General features: G+C 54.5%; 1 pseudogene across 1 annotated transcript in view; it reads right to left on the reverse strand.

Moving 5' to 3' along the window:
* LOC116557760 overlaps positions 1-18,316 on the reverse strand; it is a 36,599-nt pseudogene extending 18,283 nt beyond the window's left edge. Inside the window, exons 1-6 of the transcript XR_004271688.1 lie at positions 17,734-18,316; positions 15,150-15,258; positions 14,222-14,935; positions 12,431-12,543; positions 7,678-7,755; positions 7,453-7,586 (exon numbers count right to left, since the gene is read on the reverse strand). The product of XR_004271688.1 is annotated as an uncharacterized LOC116557760 (transcript). The remainder of the gene's footprint in view (positions 1-7,452; positions 7,587-7,677; positions 7,756-12,430; positions 12,544-14,221; positions 14,936-15,149; positions 15,259-17,733) is intronic.
* Positions 18,317-26,283: the final 7,967 nt, after the last annotated feature.

A 26,283-nucleotide genomic window follows, 5' to 3' on the forward strand; every position in this document is an offset into this window, starting at 1 on the left:
CAGACTTCAGTGACCTAAAGGCTGCCAGACCACCCATTAGGTACTGACCACCACCCAAGACCGTTTCCCACCCTCCCTCTGAGGCTGTGCATGGCTGGGGTGTCCTCTCACCATCGCCACGTCCGAACGTGGCACCGAGACTCCAGACCAAGAGCACACAGCGAGACCAAAGGCACTGCCATTTCCCGCAGGACTCGGAGCCGGGCGCCTTGGTTTGCTGCTTTTGTTTCACCCTTTTTTTGTGTCTTTCACAGGAGCAGGGAAATCAGAAGCAGGAAGGAGCATCTGGGTTTTTTCCTGCCTCAGAGCCCCTGACTGTCCTTAACGAACTCTGTGTACAGACCCCAGGCTGCTCTGCTACAGTGAAGCCCCGGCCAATTCGTGCTTTGGTTTAAAAAGCTGCGTGTACCCGCTCTAAGCTTGCGTGATGTGTTAATAACGCGGGGCTGGGCTGGAATCTTAACAAATGTCGGAAAAGCCGCACAGATGAGTCACTGTCTGAAACCAAAGGAAAACACGAGGCCTCTTTCTAGCGTCCAGAGGAGTAACTGCTACAAGCACTTGATCGAAGACCTCCTAAGTGCGTGCAGTGCGCTCACGCCCCACGCAGAAAGTGTTGGCGAACATAGCAAAAACACCCACCGCAGCTTAACACGATGAGAAAACTCACTCTGCATCTTACGATTTTAAAAGTTACTCTTTTCTGGAGACAAAAAGCACTTAATTGATCTGGCATGTCTTCGGTATAAATAACTTATGGCTGTTTCAAACAGCAAAGGACCTAAAAGGATGATTTTTATTAAAATGTTGATCTCAAGAAATAGAGCCTGTCGTTACACAGTCAGCCTTGCTCAGATCTCGTACTTCCTACCTGTTGAGTAAATACCACCCTCTTTAAACTTCCCCTGACAAATGCAAGCTCTTTGCAGAGCTAATTTCCTGTACCTTTGTGAGGCCGGGGCCCTGGACATTACGGACCCATTTATGAAAATGGGAGAGGTAATTGGGACATCTTTTGAAATCATGTCCCCTTCTCTTTCGAAGGCCCCCATCAGCCTTCTAATTTTACTTGGTCAGGTTACAGAGGATGTTTACATATGCCTCTTCCTGGAATTTCACCTCTTTTGCTTCAGGAGTGGGCAATTAGAGAGAATTAGGGCCTGTTTGGTGCCTGTTTACCGTTAATGGATGGAGCAGCGGAGGCAGCCTTGGGAAAGCAGTCTGCCCGTCTAATTGAAGCAGGCAATTTTTCGATTCCTCATTTCAGCTCGCAGGTATTGTAACAGCCAAGGTCACAAAACAAAAGCTGAGCCCATCACGGTAACAGCCGGGCGCAGGCCCGACCAGAGGTTTTGTGAGCTGCTATAACCGCACGCTGCAGCACAAAGAGAGAGCTGGAAATGTTTGCAGAGCTGGGTGGAAGACGGGCAGCCGTGCAGCCCAGTGACTAATGACTTTTCCAGAAGTTGCCATCCTGCTGGCTTTTTCAGGAAGTTCTCAGCTGACCAGGCCACAGGGCCAACAGAGGTGTTGGCGAGGATCTCAGGGCCCAAAAGGCACAGGGTGAGCCACAGGGTGGGGGACGAACATGTCCTGGTTCTGAAGCTACAAGGCCAGTCTCATTACGCAAGAGTCACTCTACAGCCCAAAAAGGTGTTCCGGACCAGCCTGGTAGCCCGCCTGTTTGGAATAAATGCCCTGTAAAACATGGTCACTGCATCCTAACTCGAGGGGCAGCCCCTGGGAACTTTCTTCCAGCAAGAGCTCTGACCACACTAATGACCTCAGTGACCGTGACCCCCTGACAACACAGGTCATGCAGGAGCTAGCAACTGGCAGGGCCTCACCTCCAGAGTCTGCTGCCAGCGCAGTGTGCGACCGTGGGCGAGGTTCCAGGCCTCTGAGATGTCTGGCTTCCCACCTCTAAAGCAGAGGGGGCAGTGGACCAGTGACCCCCAAAGTCCCAACAACTCCAAAGACCCAGCAAACGAACCACAGATGACCTCCAGGGAGGCCTGAAGAAACCCTAAGACTGTGGGGCTGCCAAGGCCACTTGGACCACTATGGGACTGAGGCCTAGGGGCTGGAGACAGGGGCCAAGGTCACACTCATAGTCAGGGCTGAGCCAGGCTGTAACCATGTCTCTGGAAGACTGCTCCCGAGTTGCTGGAGAGAGCTAAGAACTCTCTCCTCTGTCTACCTGACAAGTCCCAAGTAGCGACAGTATGACCAGCCAGGAGAAGAGTGGACACCCAGTCTGGACACTGGGGGACCTCCGTTCCCTCCTGAAACAGCACTGACCTCCCAGGCTCCTTCTGACTTGGATTATATGGAGAACTGACAGGCTAGTACGCAGTCTTACAAACGAGGCTGGAAGCCAGCACCAGCAAAGTCAGTGATGGGCCAAGACCGACCTGGGCCCCCTCCTGTCACGGTAGGGACTTTGCCCCAGTCCCTCTGGAGTGGCCCCACCCTTATGGCAGTCTGGGGCAGTCGTGATGCAAACAACTTTCTCTAACCAAAGGGTCCCCTCTCTCGCAGCTGCCCACCGACACTGCAGGCCATGAGACCCCCTCCTCTCCTCCCTAACCGTGAAACAACAGCCCTGTGGATTTCTAAACCCCCACCCCCAAAAGGGAATCACTCTCTGTGCAGTCCCAACAGGGCCCAGGGAAAACGCTGGAGCGGCAGATGGAGCAGCGAGGGGGCCAGCGCAGCCTTGCGGTGAGCCTTTGGCCCCCCACTGTCCTCCCCCAGCTTTCCATCCTGGACCTCCCTCTCCTCGGCCCTATTCTGTCTCTTTGGCTATATTTCAGGCAACAGGCCCAGGCTGATCAAATTTTTGTTTACAGGCACAGCCACCCTGATTCCCCTTTGCTAAGAAACCTTCGACAATCAAGCCCGAGAATCTGAGAGCGTGAGCATCCCAGGGTCGCGTGAACCCGGTGGCTGGTTAAGTGCGTCATTGTGCAGCCTTGGAGCTCCCGACACACACACACAAGGGCAGGGGCCCCACGCAGCCCCTGGGAGGAACACACACACTCCATTTCTGGGGAAGGTAATTGACGTTTTCTTCTTTTCTTCTGAAGAAAAGGCACCTTCCATTGAAAGGGCGCATTCACAGAACCTGGGAAAACTCATCTGCGCTCAGCCCTCCCAATTATCCCCAGGTGGCTGTTCCCCACGGGGGGCTCCCCCACATTCCTCTCCGCCGAGGCTTTGTTTCCATCTGAAACGGCCCTGGGAGCTCCCAGGCTAAGAGTCTCCTCCTTAAGCCCCTGCCAAAGACCCTATTCACTGCCGAGAGCGGAGGGCAGCCGAAGGTGGTGGGCAGACTTCCTTTCTCCCAGGGTAGGGGACTTAAGAACTCTCCATCTGGATTTATTTTTAAGCCCAAAGAAATTGGAGAGCAATTAAGAAAGTCATGGCTACACCCTCCGCCACCGTCCTCTCCCGCAATGAACTCCTCTGTCACACATAGCCCCTCACGTTGGGAGGCCCACGGCGGCCCTGTGACCCAGCACCTGCTCTGTATACGGGCAGCCCACGATCGCCAAGGGCTCGGGGGTGACGGGAGCTGAGAGGACAGACAGAGATATGTCCCGAGTCCTTGTCACAGTTTGTCCTGAGTAAAGTGACCACAGTGTTCTGTGGTGAGGATGGTGGCCCGGGCCCTGGCCTCAGGACCTGACTCAAACCCTGAAGGCCCCAGGAATTCCAGCTCTATGAGCACCTCAAAAGTGGGCCTCTCAGATAAGGTCCCTCCATGACCACTGGATCCAGCTGGTGTTGGGACCCCTCTCCTGGCAGGGCTCCTGGGAGGGGATGCAGTAGGCGAGGGGCCACGCACTCCCCACCAGCGCCAAGGGCCCCCCGCACTCCCAACTTTCCTGGCTCTGAAACACTGACCCGATCCGTGCCAAGGAGGCAAGCCTATTCTGTGGCTCCATTTCCTTAGATGCCCCCAAGAGCCTGTGGGCAGCCCAGGCATGGACGCCTTGTCTGAATGGGGCGCCATAACCACAGCCTCTCTGCCCCCAGAGTCATCCTTCTCCTTGCCAGTCCGGGAACCCCACATTTGAGAGGCCTCATTTCGAAAGGTACAACTCTTTTCTAGACTTTTCCGTCTGCTCAAATCGGGCATAGGAGACCAGGCTAGACTTCCTTATTCCTCCTTTGGGAGACGGACAGGGCTCAGAGATGCATCAGGGAGGGGGAAGCAGTCCTTGGGACAATTCACAACTCATTAATTCCAGTCTCCTAAAAAGAAGCCGCCCCCAGTGACCCACGGCTTTTCCACTGCGCTCACAATGCCCCCTGCCCTTTAACCCTTTGGGACCTGAATCTGTCTCCCTGCACACCCCCTTCTGTAGAAAGCTCCCTTCCTCCTTGCAAGGAAAAATTCATTAGCAAGCTCATTAAAGACGTGTAGATTTTCTTTTCCATTCTTTCTGGAAGTCAGATTGCTCTTAAAAAAACGCATTTACGTTATTTCATCTAAATGAATGAATAAGAAGCCCATGCATCCTGTTGCCCCTAAGTCTTGCTGAGTTTTGACATTATTTGGAGAAATGTACTTGGAAAGACATTTGGGGTTTGAATCACAACTCAGGAGGCAGGAGGTCAGGAGTCCTGCAGACAGCCATGAGCAACTCGCAGGTGAGAGAAGGTGGGGGCGAGGGAGCGAATGAGGGGCCTTTCCACGAGCTCAGGCCTGAGCTAGCCTTTGGTTAGAGGGTAGCAGGTGGAAGAGAAGAGGCAGTTTCCAGACCGGACCACCGTCTTCACCCTGACACTTGCACCACCCAGAAGAGTCCCACTAGAGACGGCCCCCTAGGAACCACTTAACATTATGACAAATGCCCAGACATCCCTCACTGCCCTCCACCGACGTGACAGGACCCTCTGTGGCTCACTGCCTGCTCAGTCGGGGTCTCTTCTCCACCCTCTATTGCTCAGGCATTGGCCAATCCATCAAAATAGATGGCCAGGTGCAGTGGCTCATGCCTGTAATCCCAGCACTTTGGGAGGCCGAGGTGGGTGGATCACAAGGTCAGGAGTTCGAGACCAGCCTGGCCGATATGGTGAAACCCCATCTCTACTAAAAATACAAATATAGCTGGGTGTGGTGGCGGACACCTGTAGTCCCAGCTACTGGGGAGCCTGAGGCAGGAGAATCACTTGAACCCAGGAGGCAGAGGTTGCAATGAGCTGAGATCATGCCATTGCACTCCAGCCTAGGCAACAGAGCGAGACTCCCTCTCAAAAATAAAAAAATATAAATAAATAAAATAGAATGTTCCTGAAAATGATCACGTCTCTCAACACTTAATAGCCTTTCGGCAGTTCCCGAGAGGCTCATTGGCAAGGCTGATGAACTGTGTCACGTTTAAGCTTCTTTAGTTGAGAATGTGGTATATTTTTACCTTTCTACTTCATGACACACAAAACCCCAAATACGTGTTTCCTGAGACTGAACACTCATGAGCACCTGAAATAGAAGTCGGTGCAAAGACGGTTCCCTTTCAGCTCCCGAGAGCTGGGGGCTGGCAAAGTGTGGTCCTGTCTGGGCCTCGCCTGTTTGTCCCAGCCTTTGCTCTGACTCTGCCCCTGGGCTTCGTCCTCCTTGGGAAAGTCCTCAGGTGTCCTTGAGAAATGAGTTCAGGAGCCGAGGGGATCCGGCTCAGACCAGCTACGCAAATGCATTCTCGGAAGCCTGGGACACATCCCCCAGGAGCCCGGCATCCTGCCCTGCGCAAAGCTCCCCTCCCAGGCCTCTTCTCCACATCACTGTGTTTGCAGGTGGCTCAGCAAATGCTAGCCTTGGAGTAAATGTCACAGGGCAGAGTGTTCCTGGGCCCCTCCCTGGGTTTAGCCCTGGGCACACACTGCCCCCGTCTCTCCAGGCTGAGGGGCTCTCCAGAGAGCAGAAGCAAGCAGACAAAGGCAACAGCCCAGGTCAGCGCGCCTCTGCCCCCTCTGCCTCCGCTGCCAGATTTGTTTAAAAATAATATCCCCATCCTATTTCAATTTCAGGGGAGAAGGGCAGGGCTGCAGAAGAGCTGTCTCCAAATCCTCTGTTTGATTAAAGAGCATTACAGAGGCTGCGTTGGAAACCGCAGACTCTGCGGGGTTGGGGGGGGCCTGCACCCAGGCTGCTGCGTTCAGAGGGCTGCAGGCTGGGCGCGGCCCAGTGCATGGCTCTGCTCCTCCACCCCTCTCAGGGACCCCCTGCGTGGGTGTCCGGGGGGAGTATGGGCATCTGGGTCAAGGACAGTGCTAACGTTCACTCAAGGCTCCATAAATGTCGGGGGACACTGAGCCAGCCTCGCCCCATGGTTCAGACCTTTCTCGGTGCCCACTCAGGGCCCCTGGGAAGCCTCACTGTACTCATTCACGCCAGTGACCACCCCAGGGGCGTCAGATACAACGGATATCGTGAGGCTGACACTGCCCCCCAGGGCAGCTGGCTCTAAAAACACCCCATCACCCTGAGTGAGCCATGGGCTCAGTCCCTGGGACCCCAGAAAGGAAAAGTGCCCACTGCTGGGCCTCCTCTCTTCCTGCCGGCCCAGGCTTCACCCTGGCGTGGCCGTCCAACATGCAACCCTGAGCCCCTGCCCCCCATGCCACTTTGCTTGGCTGCCGTGCAAGCCACCTCGCTGCATGGCGGCTCCCAGGGCACCCAACTAGACCCCGCTGGTCCTCAGTGCAAAGACCAGCCTCAGGCACCCCAAACAAGCCCGAGCCCACGCCCCAGCCAGCTCCCAGGTGCATCTTGAATGAGTAAACCCACAAATAAACACGTGAGTGTGCGAGTGAATTGTGTGGCTTCGATCCCCTGCTCCCTTCCTTTCTACCATTGCTGATTTCATTTAAACAAACAAAAACATTACCATCTCATTGCAATTTCAGGAGTGAGGAAAGGAGGCCAAGAGAAGACCTTGCTGGAAAGCCACTATTTCATTAAAGGACATTATCAAAGCCTCATGTATGAGAAACCACGATTCTCACAGGGCTGGTGGGAAGAAACGTCTTCCCAGCTGAGGAGCAGCGAGCATTCCTACTTCCTCCTGTGTGAACGGGTCTGTGGGCCGGGAGTGGGCCCTGCATCCCGTGTGCCAGTGTGTCCAGCAAAGTACTGAGGGCTCCTGTGTGCCGGCCCCAGCTGTTCTCGGGGGTCTGCCATGGAGGCGGACACGTCCCACTTACTGTCGCTGGCCCACAGCGTGCCATCGGCCAGGGTGGACCCCCACATGTGCTGGCGGGGGTTAGCAAGGCTCTCCACTCCAGGCAGACGTCAGGCCCCCAGACCTCCGAGGCTATGTGGAAAAGATTCACCTTGGTAGTTTGCCCCCTCCCCAGATTAAATGTTGACATTCTTGAACAGAGAGGAGAGACATGAGCTGACCCTAATAAAATTCTGGTGTCTCAAGAGAGCAAGAAACTCACCCCAAACCAGGAAGAAGGCAAGAGGTTGGCCAGGAAGAAGACTTGGGTCCGGAGTGGTGGGTCCCATCAGGGGCTCTTCCTCCACTTCCATCTGCAGTTCTTCAGCTGACCCAGCCGGGCCACGGCCCACGTCGCTTGGGGAAGGGCAGAGAGTTAGGATCATGGCAAGGCACACGCCCCAGAAAAGCCACACATGTCCAAGACAGACACAGGGCATGGCCTCACCTGCAGGTTGCTCTCCAGTGATGTGGAGTGATTGCTGGGGGCAATGACAGGAAAGGTCCAAAGAAGCAACAGCCTGCGTTAAGGGCAGCCCCAAATCCAACACTGAGTGGGGAGCCCAGGACTCTGGGGGCCATGGCGGAGGCAAAGGCAGGCGGGGGCAACACCCACCAGGGCCTGATCACGAGGGGTCTCTGGTGCAGGACACATGTCTGTTCTCAGCCCTGAAGCCAGACCCACAGGAGGAGGCATTGGAGGATGCTTGGCAGGAGATGGAGACTCCAGAAGGGTCTTGTGGGGGCACTGGGAACCTGCTGGGAACAGGCAGCTGGAGAGGGAGTGGCTCCTGGAGCAGGGGGTGGGGGGTTGGTACTCAGACCGAGGAGGGCCAGGTGACCACAGGTATGGGCTTGGCAGAGGGAACAAGCCAGAGGGCTACACAACTAAAGCCCTGGAGCCCAGGGACTGAGGCAGAGAAGAGGAGGTGGGCCTGCAAGCGGAGTGCCCGGTGGGTAAGGAACCTGGCCACTGGAGAGCCAGCTGAGCCACCAGGGAGAGAAGCGACCAGATAGGCAAAGGCAGAGCCTGCAGACGCACCCTGGAGTTTTCCCCGCTGGTCCCCGGCATGGGATGCCGGCCTCTGCAGCTGTTAGAGGATCAAGGAGCTGGACCAACCCCCGGGGGAGGAAAGCATCACAGCAAGGGAAGGGTCGCAGTCACGACCGCACCTCGAGAGGGAGACCTGTGGCCAAAGCCCGGGGGCACACACTACTGCTGTTCCCATGCCCACTTTGGTCCTGAGATTCAGGGCCTGGGGTCCAGAACAGCTCAGCATCAGGAATGGGGCAGGGAAGGCCGAGAGGGAGGATGGGCTGGCTCCCACCAGAGCAGAGCCCTGGGGATGGCTGAAATCTGCCCACACCCTCCAGCCTGCCCTCCACGGAGCCGGAGAACAGGCTGCTCCAGGTGCTGGGGCGACCCCCCGGCCTGCCCTCCTGGGATGCAGAGGCCATCAAGGGATGCGCTACGGTGGCAGGTGCCCAGGCCAGAGCCAGGGCTGTGGGCTTGCTCAGCTAGGATCAACTGTTGGATGACGGAATGGCCGCGCGAGTGAATGCAAGGACGAGACCATCAGGGCCCCCGTTCAAATGGGGCAGGGGTCGGAAGCTGCCCACACCCCTCTGGGAAACGAATCCACCCTGCACCCTTTTCACCTGGAACTCCTCGCATGGCCCACCTAGTGGCTCAGCTGTGGCGGTCGAGTCCTTTCATTCAGTCGCCTGGAGAAACCAACATCCCACATACTCTAACTGAGCCCCATTCTGTGCCAGGCTGGTGCTGGGACACCCTGAGGAGGTGTGGGGCTGTGGGGCTGGCCAAGGGCATCCTAAGAGGGCCAAGTCAGGAATTGGGGAGGGAGAGGAGGAGACACTGAGAGAGAGGACAGAGAAGGCAGCAGAAGCAGAAGCAGCTGTGGCTCTTAGAAGAATGGAGTGGGGACACTCCCTGGCCATGTGCCTCCTCTCCCATCTGTCTAAGCTGCATCTTCCCCGTTTCCAGGAGATAACTCTGATGGCTCAAGGGATGTTACCGGACGAGCAGGCTCTGGGTCAGAGGACCAACAAGGGAAGCCAGCCAGGGCCCTGGACTGAAGAGTTGGGGCAGGGCTCCCTGGGCACATGTGACAGTGCTGCGTCCTCTCAAGGCACAGACCTGTCCCTGCTGGCTCTCGGGTGCCCCAGAAACAAGTAGCCAGGTTAAAGGTGCCGCCCCTACACTCAAGGGAGCACTGAGACCCCTCTGCCAGTGCCTCGGAAAAGTCCAGAGACCCAAGCAGGATGGGGATGTGGGGAGTTAACTTTCGAAAGTTTATTGGCTGAGCACTGTGGCTCACGCCTGTAATCCCAGCACTTTGGGGAGCCGAGGTGGGCAGATCACGAGGTCAAGAGATCGAGACCATCCTGGCCAACGTGGTGAAACCCCATCTCTACTAAAAATATAAAAATTAGCTGGGTGTGGTGGTGTATACCTGTAGCCTCAGCTACTAGGGAGGCTGAGGCAGGGGAATCGCTTGAAACCAGGAGGCGGAGGTTGCAGTGAGCTGAGATCGCGCCACTGCACTCCAGCCTGGCGACGGAGCGAGACTCTGTCTCAAAAAAATAAGAACAACAAATAAAAAGAACGTTTGTTAGGGCTCCAGGAGGAGCTGCAGAGAACTGTGCAGGGCCAACTGATTTACTTCTTCTACAGCCTCCCCAGGCTCTCAAATGTCTGCAGGGCTACCAGAGTGCAAACAGTGGCTTTGGGGCCTGTATTTGAGGGTGAGGAGAGTCCATGGATTCTTCATTACTATTGAAAGAAGTCTTCTCATCTAGAAACGTCAGGCGTGCTGTTTTTTCTATTCTCCAACAGCTACATGGGAGGGGGCTGGGTTTTCATGTGACCTCAGCTTCAGAGGTCTACACCCCAGTCCACCCCTGGTCCCAACCTCCCCCAGACAGAGTGGGCAACTACATCACAGTCACTGCGCAAGTCCCACCTTGGCAAGAGGGATGGAGGATGGCCTCAGGCTTTTGCTCCAACCGGCCAAAGGGAGATCCTTCCACATTCTTTTTCGTGGGGTGCTGGGGTACAGTTGGTTTTGCTAACTTGGAAAAAGTATCCAATTCTAACCCACAATGCCAGAGAACCTTTAGCCAACAGATTCACTAAGGAAGGTCCCTTAAGGTTTCAATGAATAACATTTTCTTGCTTCAACTACCTCCCTTATCAACCTAGTTTTTTTCCATTTGGCTGAAGGTCCGACTGGAGCCTAAGGTTTAATTGGAGTGATCTAATCATGATTGATCTGCCCTGGGGTGAGAACATCCAGAGCTCGGGAAAAATAAACGAATGATTCAGACTCGGGACATACCTGCTCTAAAGACATCAACGGGCTCTAGGGAGCTCAAAGATCAGAACAAAGAGGATGAGGGTTCAGGCAGGGCACAGGACATGTGGGTGAAGGGTGCAGGACACGTGGGTGAGGGTAGTTAAGAGGCCAATCAGAACACAAGTTCTGATGCCAGATGTGAGTTTTAATCTCCTCTCTGCTGCTTGATCCTAAAAAATCACTAGACCCCTGCGCCCAACTTCATCAGTACGCTGGAGTCAAATTTGAACCCCAAACTATGGTATCTTACGGGGGCCCTCTGGGATGCCAACATGCATTCACTTCTTCACCTGGCTGGGGCTTCCATGGGTATTCACCTTGTGGTCACTCCCCTAGGGCTACGCCTAGGAGTTAGTGCTTTCCTACCAGCGGTTAATCTTGAGTGAGTTTTGGGTGTCCTCCGTGGGTCCTGAGAGGACCCCCTCGTCCTCAGCTCTTGGAGAGTGAATGAATGCCCTGGCCAGTTGCATCTGCGCTAAGGATCTAACAAAGCAGCTTTCTACAATGCAACCCTATCCACAGCCCCTTTCCCCAAGCTGCTTGCCACTCTCAACCCCACTGAACAGACTTCGCTGGGGCAGAGGCAAAGACTTAAATGAGGAGCAAACGAAACGTCAGCTCCGGCACCAAAGTTAGACGTGTGGCTTAAAGAAGCCACATCGCCCCTGCCCGGCGATGGCCAGTTCACCTCATGATGATAATCGGTGTGTTTCTCCTTCGCAGACAAAGAAGGCTCCTTATGAGATGAATATTGGAATCCAGCAGCTAACCTCATTAACGTCTGCTGCCTCTTCCTTCGACAAGGCCCGAGATTAGCCTGTGTTCATTAAGGGAAAAGGGGGGAAAGTGGAATAAAACTGAAAAACACCGCCGGGGTAAGGGGGAGGGGAGGCCCTTTCCTGTTAGCCATTCATTCACTGAAATACTCCGTGTACCTTCGGGGGAGTTAATCACCAGCCAAGGGGACGGTGGGGAGGGGGCAGGGTTTACCAGGATGTGAGAGGTAAAGAGGTTAAACTCGATGGAAGAAGTTAAAAAACCAAAATAGGGTGATTTGATGTGAAAGCTTCCTGGGATTTGTCATTGGGATAATCAATTTAAAACCTTCTTCCTGTTTGCTTTCTTTTAGCCCAACCTAACGTAAGGGGAAACCGCCTTTGGATGTGTTTTTGGTGGCTTTTAATATTTTTAAGTCTCCTTTTCTGATTTGTTTTGTCTTTAATCCTTTGTTTCTCTTCTCCTGCCTGTCCTGCACGCCCCTCAACCCCTTTCCACTTCTTTCTTCTTTCTCTGGTCCTCCCGTGGGAATTCAATGTATACAAAAATCTAGTGAAGCCTCCAGTGGTGTTTTCTCATGAATGCTTTATTGACTTTGCCTCAAAGTCCTTCAAACAGCACCTGGCGCTTACCTGGGAGACATCCCACCTGACCTGCCAGATAAAGATGATTAACCCTATTTTGAAATGGAGATAAGCCTGGCTTGGAAAAGTTTACCTACTCCAAGGTCTCAGCACGGAGCAGTTTAACTAGGACTCGAACCCAGGTCAGCGACTCCTGACTCTGGAACCTGCGTCTTACCATGCCGTCTACGCCCCATATGGGGCCAGTCCGAGGGACTGAGCTCCCGCATGAGGGAGTCGTGGGTATACAAGTTCCTAGGGGTGCAAAGAACGAGAGGAGGAGGAGCAGGTGTCTCTGCGAAGGGGAGTGTCAGTGCACAGAAGTGAACCGGAGCCGCAGACATGTGAGAGAAGGAATGGAAACACGTCCTTGTGGCCATGAGTGGCAAACGTGCTGAGGGTTAAGCTACAGAAAAGTCTTTACCTTGGCGAGAGCCCTTCCACGGAGTAGAGCGAGTCAGGAAGCAGTGGGCTGAAGAGGAAATGGAGGTGAGGAGGGAAGACAGCGAGTGTAGACAGGCCTTTCAAGCAGCTTAGCTGTGAAACGAAAGACAGAGGCTGTAGCGGCTAGAAAAGACGACAGCAGGGACCTGGGAGGCTCCAGGCTGCCGGCAGAGCGAAGTCAGAAATGCAGAGGGAGGCCTCTGGAGGAGGCCGGGGCTGACGCAGGTACAATGCTGCCTCTGGAACTCAGGCAATGGGGGCTCCACGGGCCAGTGAGGACGCCTAACCTGCAAGCGCTTGACAGCCTCCGTTTCCCTGGGAGTGGCAGGCCGGCCCTGGCTCAGGACAGGGAGTTGTGAGGATCAAATGAAGGGACGCTTGCAAACAGTGACCAAAACATTCCCTGCCATTGCTCACTGGAGAGCACTCTCGATCTTACAGCCCACGCGAATCTCACCGGGGCCTGGATTTTCACCGACCATAAATTATTTGTCCTGAACATTTAAGCATGTTTTTAACATTTTAACCACTGGTAAAAGCTCCTGCCAGTCTCTGGAAGACAAAGGTCCCCTCCTAATAGCCTGGATTAACTCAAAGCAGGTCTCCGCCCACTTCATTTGTCACCGTCCAAGTCATCCTCGCACCCCCATTTGCCACATAATCCAATCAGCGCCTTTCAGAGGCCGGGCAGCCATTGTCCGCAGCGAGCGGGACTTCTCTAAAGCAGCCCACGTTGTTTTTGTCTTGTCCGGACAAAACTAGTCAGCTTAAAAGGGGACCAAAGAAAGTGCTGGTCAAACCAGGACCCCAATTAGGTTCCAAGAGACCGTTTTCATGATCTTTGCATCAGACGTCTAGCCTGGTGCACTGCGCATATTGTCGGTGCTCCAGAAAATGTTTGTTGAATTAATTCGTTTTTAGTTATTCTGGAATTTCTGAATGAACACAAGCATACATAGCACCGACTGGGTGCTGTTCTCACTAAGGGAGAATAGGCCTGGACATGGGGGCGAGGAGGGACAGGCTCAGGCGTTTAAGTACCTTGCAATTTCCACAGCAATTTACAAAGCACTTTCGTAGTACTTACAGCATTTGGTCTTCAAAAGCGCCCTGCAGGGTAGATACACGAGCGGGTATGTGGCGGGGGTGGGGGGGGGGGGGGGGGGGAGGTGCGTGGTGGGAGGTGTGTGTGTGCGGGGGTGTGTTTTCATCTGCATTTAGACCATGAAAGAACCTGAAACTTAGAGAAGTTAAGTGACTTGTTTAAGGTCACACCATTATTAAAAGGTGAAGCCAATGCATGGTACCAGCACTGGGGCCACCCAGACCCCCAAGACCACCCCAGGCAGCTGGGATTTCAAACAGACTGTCCCGTTGTCAAACGTTCGGTTTGAAACAAAAAGACTCTTAGTATAACTCTGGGACAGAGAGGAAGAGGGGGTGAGGGCAGCGACCATGGCACCCTGGGTCCAACTCTAACCCCTTCTCTGGCCAGCAATGTGACCAAATACTTACACCTCCCCCAAGTTTCAGTTTCTTTAATGTAAATGTAAGTCCTCACAGGTCCTCTTTCCCTTTCAGCTTTTTTAAATTACACAAATCAATACTACCAAATGCATTGTCACCTGGAAATTAGGCTGACTCATTTACATACACATAGTACATAAAAACCACATGTTCGTGTCACATAGAAAGTGCTCTGGAAATGGCCACATGCGTAATTCGTGTTCTTACTCAAGTCAGCCCGTCGGTGGTCTCTGCAAGCCCCTACCTGATGCAAGGAGAGCCCCGTGGACAAGGGCTGCCTGGAGTGCTGTGAGAGAATAAATAGGGTGAGTAAGACACACAAAAGGGGTGCGAAGGGACTGACCTGACAAAACTTTTCAACAAACATTTGCTGATCACCTCCTCTATGCCAGACCCTGCCTGAGCCAATTTAATCTCATTTAATTCTCACAACAACCCTAGGAGGTTGCTCCCATCAACCCCATTCCCCAGAAAAGGACAGGAAAGATCTCCAGAGAGGTGTGGCATGCCTTTGGTGATTCAGTTGCATGCTCATTCCAGAAGCCCACCCAGGGCCTTGGAGTTGCCAGCAGGATGCTGGTCAAGCCCTCGGCCCAGGTCCCCCTCCTGAGAAGTTCCCAAAGGGATCCTTCCATTTAGGACATCATAAGGGTGATGACAGACAGTCGAGAAAGACTGACGACCCCTTGGGGAGGGAAACACTCCAGTTTGCTAGCAGGTGAACACAAGCAAAGATGTATAGGAAAGAACTCATACAGTCGAAGCATGAACATAGCAAAGGTCAGGGCTTAACACCCAATGCCCCCTCACTAGGGCATTGGTTTAAGTCTGTAGACAAGAGGGACAGCAGGCTGGTCAGTTCTGGTCCTCTTCATCCTTTGCCATCCTGGTCCTGGGAGTCTGTCAGTGGCTGCTGTGCATGCTGGTGGGATCCAGGAATCCGTGCTCCTAGTGCCCTCTGCAATTAATCAAAGGTTAGAGAACCTGCTTAAAAAGTCGAGGCCTAGGTCATAATTACAATTTAAGTTACTTAATTATAATTAAAGCTGATTAAAGTTTAAAATTGTCTTTTAACTGCTAGTGGGTCTGGGGTTGGTGCAAGGACGGTGGTGGGGTTGGGAGATTCTCCCCACCATGTTGGATATGAAATGATTGCTGGAGGGCTGAGGTACCGTGAGGTGTAGATGGGCAGCAGGCCCCTTGGCAGCAGCTCGGCATGGAGAGTTGGTGGTCCTTGAAGACAAGGAGGTGGATGGATGATGTCATCCCTGAGGAGGGACCCTATGGCACGGGAGGGGGGCAAGTTAGAAACCATCTTTATGACTTCTAACGGCCAGCACCGGAACAGCAGACAGCGGGAGGGGGCAGGCAGAGAGGAGTGGCAAAGGGGAGGAGTGAGCAAGGCGGCAGGGAGGGGCTGGGAGGGAAGAGGAAGGGGTATGGAGGGAGGAGGGAGAGGAGGCCAGGGAGGGGGAGTGGAGGGGAGGGGAGGGGAAAAGAGAGATAAGAAAAATGAGGGGGAAAGGGGGAGGAAGGAAGAGGAACGATGAAAGAGGGAGGAGGGAGGAGAAAAATAGGAGGGGGAGGAGGGACGGGAAATGAGAAAGGGTGGAGGGAGAGGAGAAATGGGAGGGGGAGGAGAGGAGTGGGAGGGGGTAATGATAATTTGATTGACAGGTCACAAGTGTTAGCTGTGTGCGCGTGCGCAACTGAAAGCCCAGGGTAGCGGGGCAGGCATGGACCGCTAGGGGGCGCGCGGCCCTAACCCTGAACCCAGGAGCGCAGCCACCTGCGGCGCCCCCGCCTGCGCCCGGCAGGCCTGGAAGGGCAGGGGGCGCCCAACAGGTCTCAGGCGAGGAAGGGCTGCACAGCCCACCCCAGACCCCTGCGCCAGGCCCCTACACCCCCTCAACGCCTCTCCAGCCACCACCAGCCAGAGCCCACCTGTGGCCACCCAGCACCTCCCGCCCGCGCCAGGGGCCTCTTGCACCCGCAGCCACCCGGACCCCCGCCCCAGAGGAACGTGGGCCACCCAGCGAACCCATGCCAGGCCCCTCCAGAGTGCTGCTTTGCCTGAGACAAGGAAACAGAAATATCAGCTCCCACCTTCGGCAATCCAATTAAACACACGTTCACTAAAGTCAAAAAGACCCAGTCCTCCAGACACCGCTGTCACTCATGTGGGTGGTCTCAGGACGAGAGACAGAACCCATGACATCGCTAGAAAGTAACGCAAAGGGGGCCACCCTGCCGGCCCCCCGCCTTCGCCCCCAGGCGTCGACATCGCGCCCCCAAAGTCGTGCCTCCCTCCTTCGCCACAAGCAACAATTTCTAGACCCCATGCGATGGCACCTCACTGACCCTGTCGCAGCCTCTCTCTCCATCCTGCTCAAATGAGCCGCACCTTCCTAAGACCCCCGAAACCAAAAACCACTGGAAATCAACTAACGTGCGTCCGCGCGCCTCCAAGACACCCGAAGCCACGGCGCCAGGGCCGACCCCGGCCTCTGTGGCCGCTCCGAAGTCAACCCGGGGGTCTCGAAACTGTTCCCCCTTGGGTAAATGAATCCAGGATCCTCCAGTGGATCCCGCGCCCGACCCCCTCCAGCAGGAGAACAAAGGCCACCTCCCCTCCCCACCCCGCCCCCCAAAATTCCGCAGTGACGCCAGCGCCCTCTCGCGGCCAGCCAGGAAACCTTCCAGAAACCTGCCACGTAGCCACCCGCCTGCGCCCCCACCAGGCCCGCCGGCCCAGGGTGGGAGGGGGCGTCCTGGGGGGCCTTGACAGGGACAAAGGAAACGGCAAAAGGCGACTTGACCAAAGGTCCAAGCCTGCAACACGTCAGGATTTTCGAGAGACCACCACGCAAGTCTGAAAAGACCCCCGCGGCCCTTCCTCCCCAGCTCCCCGCGTCCATACCCCAGCAACACACCCCCTTTTCTGAATTTCTCTCCTCCCTCTTCTCAGATCCAAGGACACGGCCGTCTCTCCGCCCCAACCCGCCCCCTGCATCTATTCTGCCTGTTCCCCCCAATCCCTCGCCCCCCTTGAGCAGGGACTGATCCTAGGGGGCTCCTGGCAGGTTTGCACTTGGGCGCCATCTCTCTCCACTATGAAAGTGGCTGCTCAGGGCAGAACCAGATGATAATATCGGGTAGAAATTTTACTCTACATTTTGCCTGGAGTCCACTCTGCACTAAACCTGTGTATTTGGATTTGGAATCCCTCGCCGAGAGGAACCTCCACTCCTCCCGCCCACGATCCACCAAAACCCTGGCCAACAACTGGCCAGGCAAATCCGCCCGGGAGACCCTTCCATTCGGGTGCTCCCCCCTAATTCATGGGGCATGTAGAAGGCTTCGCCGCCATATCTCCCACTATTAACGCAACTCCAGAGGCGCTCCCAATACAGTAAATCCGGGGTTCACCCCCCAGTGACTGACATACACCGAATCCAAGAGGGGTTACATCCGATTCCTCCCGCTCCTCTGAACTGAAGTCCCTACCACCCAGCCCGCCCTCAAGGTCTGGACCTTCTCGAGAGGAGCCCTGACTTCCCCACAGGAATATGTGCCTTGAGATTTTCCTTCTGACAAATTTCGTTGGGGACGCTTGGGCACCAGACGAAGTGGCCGCCTCCAGCAGCAGGACCGGGATCGGGCTCTCGGCCTGTCCAGGAGGACAGAGTCCACCCCAGAGGGGGATGCAGGCTTCCTTCTGCACGTCCTTCGCGGCAAGGATAGCCAACCACTCACCAGGTGAGGGATCCTCGCGTGGGCGCCCCAGCTCTCCCGAGGAGCCGCAGCCAAGGCCAGCGAGCCAAGGCGCGCTCCTTCTCCGCTCTCCGCCGTCTGCGCTAGGGGCTGGCTGGGTGGGGTTTATATGGAGGCGCAGAAGGGGTGGTCTCTGACGTCAGCGCATTCTGCTGCAATGCGCTCATTTCTCTAAAAGTGATTGGCCGGAAAAATGAGCCCCCCAGATTCTATGACAAATTGCTCTAGCCGCACCCAGATTGCAGCAAAGAAGGGAGGAAAAAAATCTGCCGCAGTGCCCCTGGCCGCCATGACCAACACCCTGTGGTCGCGGGTGCTTTTTCCCTGCGTGATCCCGGCTGGCCAGGCAGGGTGAATTCGTGCACAATGTGTGTGGGGAATAGCCCCGAGGGTTGGCCGTCCTCCCGCGGCCGAGGGCCAAGGTGGGGCTGTCGGGGCGCAGATTCCACACCTGGCGGTTTCGGAACATCCGTCAGAGGATGCGGGCTTAGCGAAAGAAAACGATGCTTTCTCTTACTGTTCAGGAAAACAAAATGCCCAGGGGACATAACTAGTTCCCAGATGTAAGCCGGAGGCTGTCACCCCCTCCCTGCCCACCCGCGCGTTTCTGACCGTTCTCTTTGAGACAAGAGAGACAGAGCTCCGAGTCTCCGAGTCAGAAAACCTGGCTTTGAGTCCCGGGCTCCGGCGCTTACAACTCGCGTCCGCGGAACCCGTTATCCCCTCTCCTCTTCCAGGGGGTCTGTTCCTTCCACTTTAACGAGGGGTACCCCCACACACACAGCAGGGTTGTGATAAGAATCCGGGCAGGAGCCGTGCCCTCTAAGGAAAGTACTTTTAGAGGACGGACTGTGTCCCATGTGCACTACCCCTCAAAGTTGGGGTGATCCCCCCACTCATGCCCTTGGAAAGAGCCCCACCGCCACCACCGCCCCGGAAAGCAGGCAGCGACACATGTTGCGCCGAGCCCCGCCGCGGTCTCGGGCTCCGGGGCTGGTACATGAGCGTTAATCCCTAACAGGTGGGAGCCCTCGGCGGCTCTGCCCGGCTCTGAGTGCCAGAGCGTGCACGGCCGTCAATCAGATGTCCTCTCGCAAAGGTCAAAATGCTGTTGAAAGGGACCGAGGATCTATCTTAGGGTGACAGGTGGGTGGCAGCCGGGAGGACAAGGATGGAGTGCCCGGTAGCAGAAAGTGGGTGAGGATGAGCAAGGGGCCCCAGAGAGGACAGCAGAGAGGCCCCCCCCGAGGGCATCAAGTCCGAACGGCTCCCTCGCACTTCTTTAGGGAGTTTAAGCGGCCTCAGAGGGAGCCCCCCATGCCCAGCGGTCCCACGAGGTGACTGTAAATCAGACGGGAGATTCTAGGGCTGAAAGGAAAGGAGAAGGGCTATTTCTATGGCCACGGCTGAGGACTACGGAGGTGAACATTGACCGTCAGGTCTCTAGAGAGCCTTGGGAGGGCGTGCGGGGGCCTAGATTTTGCATCAACAGGCGCGCTGTTGGGGAGCTGGAGACGTGGGACGTTGGGGGCCTCGTGGGGTTCTGCTTTAATATGTCAGGTAACTCGAGGGAGAAAGAAAACACCCCCTCTACAGCCTGTGGAGCTTGCCAGGAGCCCCAGGGACCACAGCCCCGGAAGCAGGCCTTGCACAGCAGAAACGCCCGCACCAGACACAGACGTCAAGAACGCTTCGAAAAATCATGGCTCCGAGCACCCGCGTCAACAGGAGAACGTTTATTAGCCACGGTATTAATAGCTAGGAAACAGCCGGAGCGGGCCGGGGCCAATCAGCAACGAGGAGCCCCTGTCGTCAGGCCGCCGCGGCCAATCAGACGCCGGGAGGCCCAGTTGCTAGCCTCTCGGGGGCAGAGGCGAGGGGCGCGCATTGTCATGGGGCTCGCCGTTCAGCCCTCCGTGCGTGGGAACGGTGGTGGCCGCCAGAGAGCATCCGCTGCCACGCACCCGGGGGCCCGGGAGGCTGTCGTAGAGACAGTGCCAGCTCGCGTCAGCCCTGCAGCCCCAAGAGGATGCGAGTTGACATTCTGGTGGGAGCCCCAGGCCTCGTTGGGGTGCCCCTGGAGTCCCTGAGATGGAGAAGTTCCAGACACCCAATGTCCAGCCTCTCCCCTCGAGGGCTGCGGCCCCTGCAGGAAGTTGGGCCTCCCAGTGGGAAGCCAGCTTTTCTGGGCTCCCTGGCTCTGAAGTCTGCTCCTTCGAGGTTCACAGTAAACCCCACTCTTCTATTTCAGGGCCTTACTGACAGGCCAAGGAAAAAGACCCTGGAAATTATGGGTTTTCTACAAAGCACCGCGGGTTTGAATCCCGGCTCTGCTCCCTCTGCGCTGGAAGGCTGAGGTCCAGGCCCTCCCCCTCTCTGGGCCCCCTACTTCCTCATCTGGAAAAAGGAAAGACTTGGACAAGATGGTCCCCAAGGAGCCTTCCAGTCCTCCTTTGCTTGATTTGAATGTATACATCAGGCGAGTCAAATGTCTTCCAGAACATTCTGCATGACAGTAATTAGTATCAGGTGTATCCTGCAGTCCATGTGGTTACTTCATCATGCTGTTTTTCTTTCCATTGTATTTTATTTTAAACAGAACTCCATAGCAACATGTTTACCCTTCTGGTTTCCAGAAAGAAAAGAAAAGAAAGAGAGAAAGAGGAGGAGAGAGAGAGAGAGAAAAAAAGAAAGAAAGGAGAGATGGAGGTGGTAAGGCAAAGAGGAAGAAAAGACTGCTGCAAACTGATCTCCACTGAACATGGTTTAACCGCAATTCAAAAAAAAAAAAAAATCCATATGTTTAAACGTTTTTGTTGGCTTTTCTGGAGCTCAGAACCTAACTTTTTAAATATTTATTGGTCCAAAGCAATGGAAGAAATTCCTGAAGGAGCCAAACCTATGGTAATGTTTGGATCTGAACTGTTTCTCAATCTGAGCAATGCTATACATGCTTTCTTGCTCAAAAAGGCCATTCAAGGGCTCAGATTTGTATCTATAGGGGAAAACAGACAAGGAAATCCAGGTTTGAGAAATGGAGCACTTTCTCTCTGTGCATGCTGAAACCCAACTCTCCTGAAATCCTGGAGGGGAGCCAGTGTCCCAGACACATGGCTTAGCTTGCTGCTTTTTTTTTTTTTTCACATAGATCTAATTCAAAGCACACATTTTTCTTTTTTTAATTCATACTTGGGAAGCCTCAAAAGCCGTGTGAGCAGCCTCCTATCCACATGTACATACTTATGGGCAAGGGGACAAACCTCCTAAGAGCCAGCCGGAAAATGAAGACAAAGTCCTCCTATACCCATCTCCCAGGCGTGTGTAAATGCGCTCTCTTCTCAAAAATCATACTGCGAACTTTTGCAAACAGCAAACCCCGAGCGCCTCCCCCTCCAAGCCGACTCCCTGGTTTTCCATGTACCCCTGAAATTTAGCATGCACCAGAACTCTCTTGAGTCCCTCTCCCTCACTCTCCCGGGGGGCTGCAGTGATAGGGAGGCTGCTTCGGCTACCTCGTATGTAAGGTGCCACTGCAGTCCCAGTCTCTACTTCTAGTGCCAGCTTCTGGCCATTCAAACCCCTGAACATCACTGAACTCCCTCCCCCTCCCATTCTGCCATAGACCTCAGCTCAAGTCAGAGAAGCAGTAGAGCACATGGGGGGTCTTCCATGGGGCTGTTGTTTTTTCTTGTGGGACAAGGGGAAGCTTGTCATGGTCAAGTACAACCTCTACCTCCCATAAGAGGTGAGACTTGGCCGGGCGCGGTGGCTTAAGCCTGTAATCCCAGCACTTTGGGAGGCCGAGGCAGGTGGATCACGAGGTCAAGAGGTTGAGACCATCCTGGTCAACATGGTGAAACCCCGTCTCTACTAAAAATACAAAACATTAACTGGGCATGGTGGCGCGCGCCTGTAATCCCAGCTACACAGGAGGTTGAGGCAGGAGAATTGCCTGAACCCAGGAGGTGGAGGTTGTGGTGAGCCGAGATCGCGCCATTGCACTCCAGCCTGGGTAACAAGAGTGAAACTCCATCTCAAAAAAAAAGAAAAAAGAGGTAAGAATTGGCATCAGGTAGCCAAGGATTTGGAGGAAGTGATCAAAGACACACCGGGCCTATCTTCTGGGATCTTGAAATTGACAGCGGCTCGTCCAGAAACCATACCGATCCCAGCTCCCAGTGCCGGGAACACTCTGCTCCCCTTAAAATCAGAGTTCTGGGCACAGCCCCGGCCTTGCATAGAAGAGTTTGCCAAATTGTAGATGCAAAAAGACAAATAAAGTTCACCGCCTTTCACAGAAGGCCAAGGATGAACTTTAATTCCAGATGGACCGCTGGGCTTCAAGGCAGCGCATCTGTGTGTTTGAACTAGCTGGACTTCCACCCGTTCCCCACTGACCAACTGTAACCCAAGAGGAAATGCTCAACAGCAGAGTTGCCCTTTTCCTCATCGGCCTCTGGAGGAGTGTGGTATGTGGACAGGCAGGGGACGTTGCATTTTGGGACTACTTTTCAACTAGTGTCAAGGAAAAAGAGCTGGAGAGTAATACCCCAAATGGTACCATTAGTTGTGCTAAATGAATACATTCTGAGTGATTTTTCTTCTTTTCTACATTTACAAATTTCTCTACTGCCACGTATTCCTCGTGTGTGTGTGTGTGTGTGTTTTAAAGCTGCAGTCCAAAGCCAGGCATAGTGGCATATGCCTATACTCCTAGCTACTCAGGAGGCTGAAGCAGACAGAATCACCTGAGCCTACGAGTTCAAGGCCAGTCTGGGCAACATAATGAGATCCAACTGTAAAAAAAAATGGTTTTAATGTATCAGTACAAGAAGAGTGACCCTTTTAGCCTCTTCTTTATTGACCTCTATTTAAAAATCTTCTCCTAGTAAGTAAATAAAAATCAAGAGACCCAGGATTCATGTCCTGCATAGAATAAGGCCCAGTACCTGGACAGAGGCATTCATACATGGGTGGTAGGTGTGGGGTGGGCACGGGGGTGGGTGCCAGGGGCAGCCACCTAGCTGCGTCCAATTCCTGGAAGGACTCTCCTGAATCTGCCCCAGAGGTGAACAAATTCCAAGCTGGTAAAAGCAAAAAAGTGCACCTCAGTGGTTTCATTCCTGCTGGAAGGACCTGAAGAAATCCATTTATGAGAAGACAAAGCAGGCCAAGAACAGGGTCTTGGTGAAGCAGACCACTGCCGTGGGTTGGATTGTAGAAGTCACATCTTGACACTAGAGAAAGATAGCCACATTGCCCCACCCCACCCCCACGCAGGGCCCCCTGGCTTTGGGTGTGGGCCAGCCCCAGATTCAAGCAAGGGGTTTTCTTGGCCCAACTCCATGGAAATATTTCCTTCGGTGGAGCAAAGAACTGCTTCATTCAACTGCCTGCGGCTAGGGAGGGGGTGGCTTTCGCTGTGTTGACAGAGAACTGGAGAGGCCTGCGGAGGGGCCCCAGAGGAGAAAATGTGTCCCAGGTAGAACAGGACTGGAAAGTTGGCTCTTTTTTCTTTTTCTTTTTTTTTTTTTACTAAAAGATTGCTGACAGTTGGAAAAACTCCCACCCCACCCAAGAGGCTCCCAGAGGAGGCATTTGTACTAGATTTCAACAAGGACGACAAATGTCTTATGTCTTCATGTCAAAGGGAAGGGGCCAATGCTGGGCGCAGTTTCCATTTATTTAAACATTCAGGGTCTGGGCGGCTCCAGAGCGCACAGTCAGCCTCCCTGAGCCAAGCCTGGCGATACCTGCGTCTCAGCGCTAACCCAGAAGCCACCAGCTGCTGGCAGAGCCAAGGGTGTGTAGGAGACACACTGTGATTAGGGGCCCGTGCACACAGAGGCGGTGGTCAGGGGCTCCAGAGGACACACATCCTCCCTCACTGAGCCCAAGTCTGCTGATGTCCATGTCACAGCCCACGTCCACAGGAGGGTACCAGCAAGAGTAGGAATCCCCTTTAACTTTCTCCAAAAAGCCCAAATCCATGAGACTCTTGCTTCATAGAGCCTCTCAGAAGCTCAGAACCACTCAGAAGCTAATGAGGGCCCAGGGGAAGATGGCAATGCCTGGGAGACAGGACGATGAGTTCCCCTTCCTACCATGTGGCTGTCTGCCACTGTTGTCTGACACTGAAAGGAGATGAGAATCAGAGGGCAGCACGTGGCAGCGCAGGGCGAGTACCCCTCCATGCAGTGGCCTGTGCCGCCTGGAGTCTGCAGAGCCACATGCCGTGCACTTGGTGGGAGGGCTGCCCCCTCGATAAGCACAATATTGCAAATGCTGATTGCAGCCTTTCTTCCAGACCTTTGAGTGCAGCTCGCAGGGTGACAGCAGTCTTGCCTGATGATTGAAGGTTCAGACCCCACGATCAGACTGCAGGTGCAAGTCCACTTGCTACCTGTGTGGTCTTGGGTTGGTTGCTTAACCTCTCTGAACCTCATTGTCATGATCTGTGCAATGGGGACAAAACACCTACTTTGGTTGAGAAGATGACATGGGGAAAATGTGTGCTGTACTCAAGGCAGGCCCCGTAGGACATGCAGCGGGATGAAGAGGCTTTCTTGTCTTCCATGTCGTTTGCATTGATTTTGTATGAAGAAAAATTTTATTTTGCAATTTCTCAAAAGTTAATCTGGCCTGGCACAGTGGCTCATACCTGTAATCACAGCACTTTGGGAGGCCGAGAAGGGTGGATCACTTGAGATCAGGAGCTCAAGACCAGCCTGGCCAACATGATGAAACCCTGTCTCTGCTAAAGATACGAAAATTATCTGCGCATGGTGGTGGGGGACTGCAGTCCCAGCTAATCTAATTGAGAAGCTGAGGCAGGAGAATTGCTTGAACACGGGAGGCGGAGGTTGCAGTGAGCCGAGATCACGCCACTGCACCCCGGCCTGGGTGACAGAGTGAGACTCCATCTCAGAATTAAATAAATAAAAATAGTTAAACCAACATATCAGCTAGTTTTATGAGCCAAGGCCTGTGCCATGGGTGCCTTGCTGCCCTTCCCTTCCCACGGAGGTGGGACAGCCTTGAATGCTTCCTCTGAAACGCCTTGCAAAACAGCTGTGCCCCTCTGAGGTTTGGGGGATGGGCTCTGCAGTCCCCTTAATCTTAATCGGTCAGAGGGAAAAGAGAAACAAGCCTCCCCATTCCAGACCTTTTTGGCTGAGCCTTGTGGGCCATCAGCAGCCCAGGCTGGCCACCCTAACACAGCCGCCTGGCCCCTTGCCCTCCTTCCTCGTGGTCAATGAGAGCTGCCGAGGGTGCTCTCTTTCTGCTTAAGACTTCCTGTCTCAGAGTGTGGTATCTGAGATGTCATTTACAAGCTCAGTGGGAAAACAAATCTTCCAGATAAAAATATTCCCAGGACACTTGGTCTGCCTTCCCGCGGCTGTCCTGTTCCTGGTAGGGGTGGGGACTCTGCAGCCTGGCGTGGGACATTTGGCAGTGAGGAGGCTGTGAGGCGAGGTGGGTGAGAACACAGCCTCCCAACTCAGATGGTCTGGTTTGAATTCTGACCACCACTTGACTTCGGGTGTGTTCCTTTCGTCTCTCTGCACCTCAGCTTCTCCACCTGTAAAATGGGGATAGTAGTGCCTGCTCCCACCCAGGGGTGTTGAGAAGGCTAAGTGAGACAGTCGGTGCTCAGTAACTCCGTCTTCCCCTCCTGCAGACAGCCCCCGCTGCCCCAGGGAGAGCAGGCCTCACAGTGCCACCAGCTCCCCTAGAATGCAGAGCCCAGGACCTTTACTTAGGTCTCCTGTTTGCAGGAACAGCTCCAGGCCTGGCTGACACGGTTGTGAGCCTCTCCAGCCTCCACCACTAGCCTTTCCTGGGAATCCCAGGCCGGGGGCAGTGGAAGATTCTCCAAGTAGCCAAGGCGCCCTCCACACTGGCCCCTGATGCGTGAGCTTTCACAGCCGCATGCCAACGCATCCTGCAGCCTCAGCCCACCTAGAGTTCATCTCGTCCCATTTGGGGTAACTTCACCACCCCAGGTAACTGGACAGGACTGAAGGCCACCAAAGGTCATCCCAGAACACTGCACGTCACCTTAGTTTTCAGTGCTTCTCCCAGAAACCTGAGTCTACCCCCCACTCCCCATCTACCAAGCGGCCAGGGCTTGTGTTGTGCAAACGCTGTGCCCTCTGAGACAGGGGCTCAAATGTTCAACATACCCTTTAGGTGTTTGCGGAAAGGATGAACTCAAAGACGCCTGCCTCTAGGTAAGCAGGGCCGCCCTCACACATGTGCTGATAAGGAAAAGAAAGCAAACGAAGAAGGCTGCCTTTGAAAGGCCTCTCTGTTCCACAGCTCCCAATCTAAAGCTGCCTTTGGAATCGTGAACTGTGGGGGGATGGGGGCCTGGACGTGGTGGGGGAAGGACGGTGGCCACTAGCATCCTGGCCCTTTGAGAAGGGTCCTGCCCACTGAGCCCTGCCAGACCTCAGTTTCCCCCTGCAAAAATATGAAAATCGGTATTCATGCCACAGGCTTGCTCCGAACACAGACTAAAACAGACTG

Source organism: Sapajus apella, unplaced genomic scaffold (assembly GCF_009761245.1).
Source record: "Sapajus apella isolate SASKATOON/1434 unplaced genomic scaffold, GSC_monkey_1.0 scaffold20, whole genome shotgun sequence".
NCBI classification, from domain to species: Eukaryota; Metazoa; Chordata; class Mammalia; order Primates; family Cebidae; genus Sapajus; species Sapajus apella.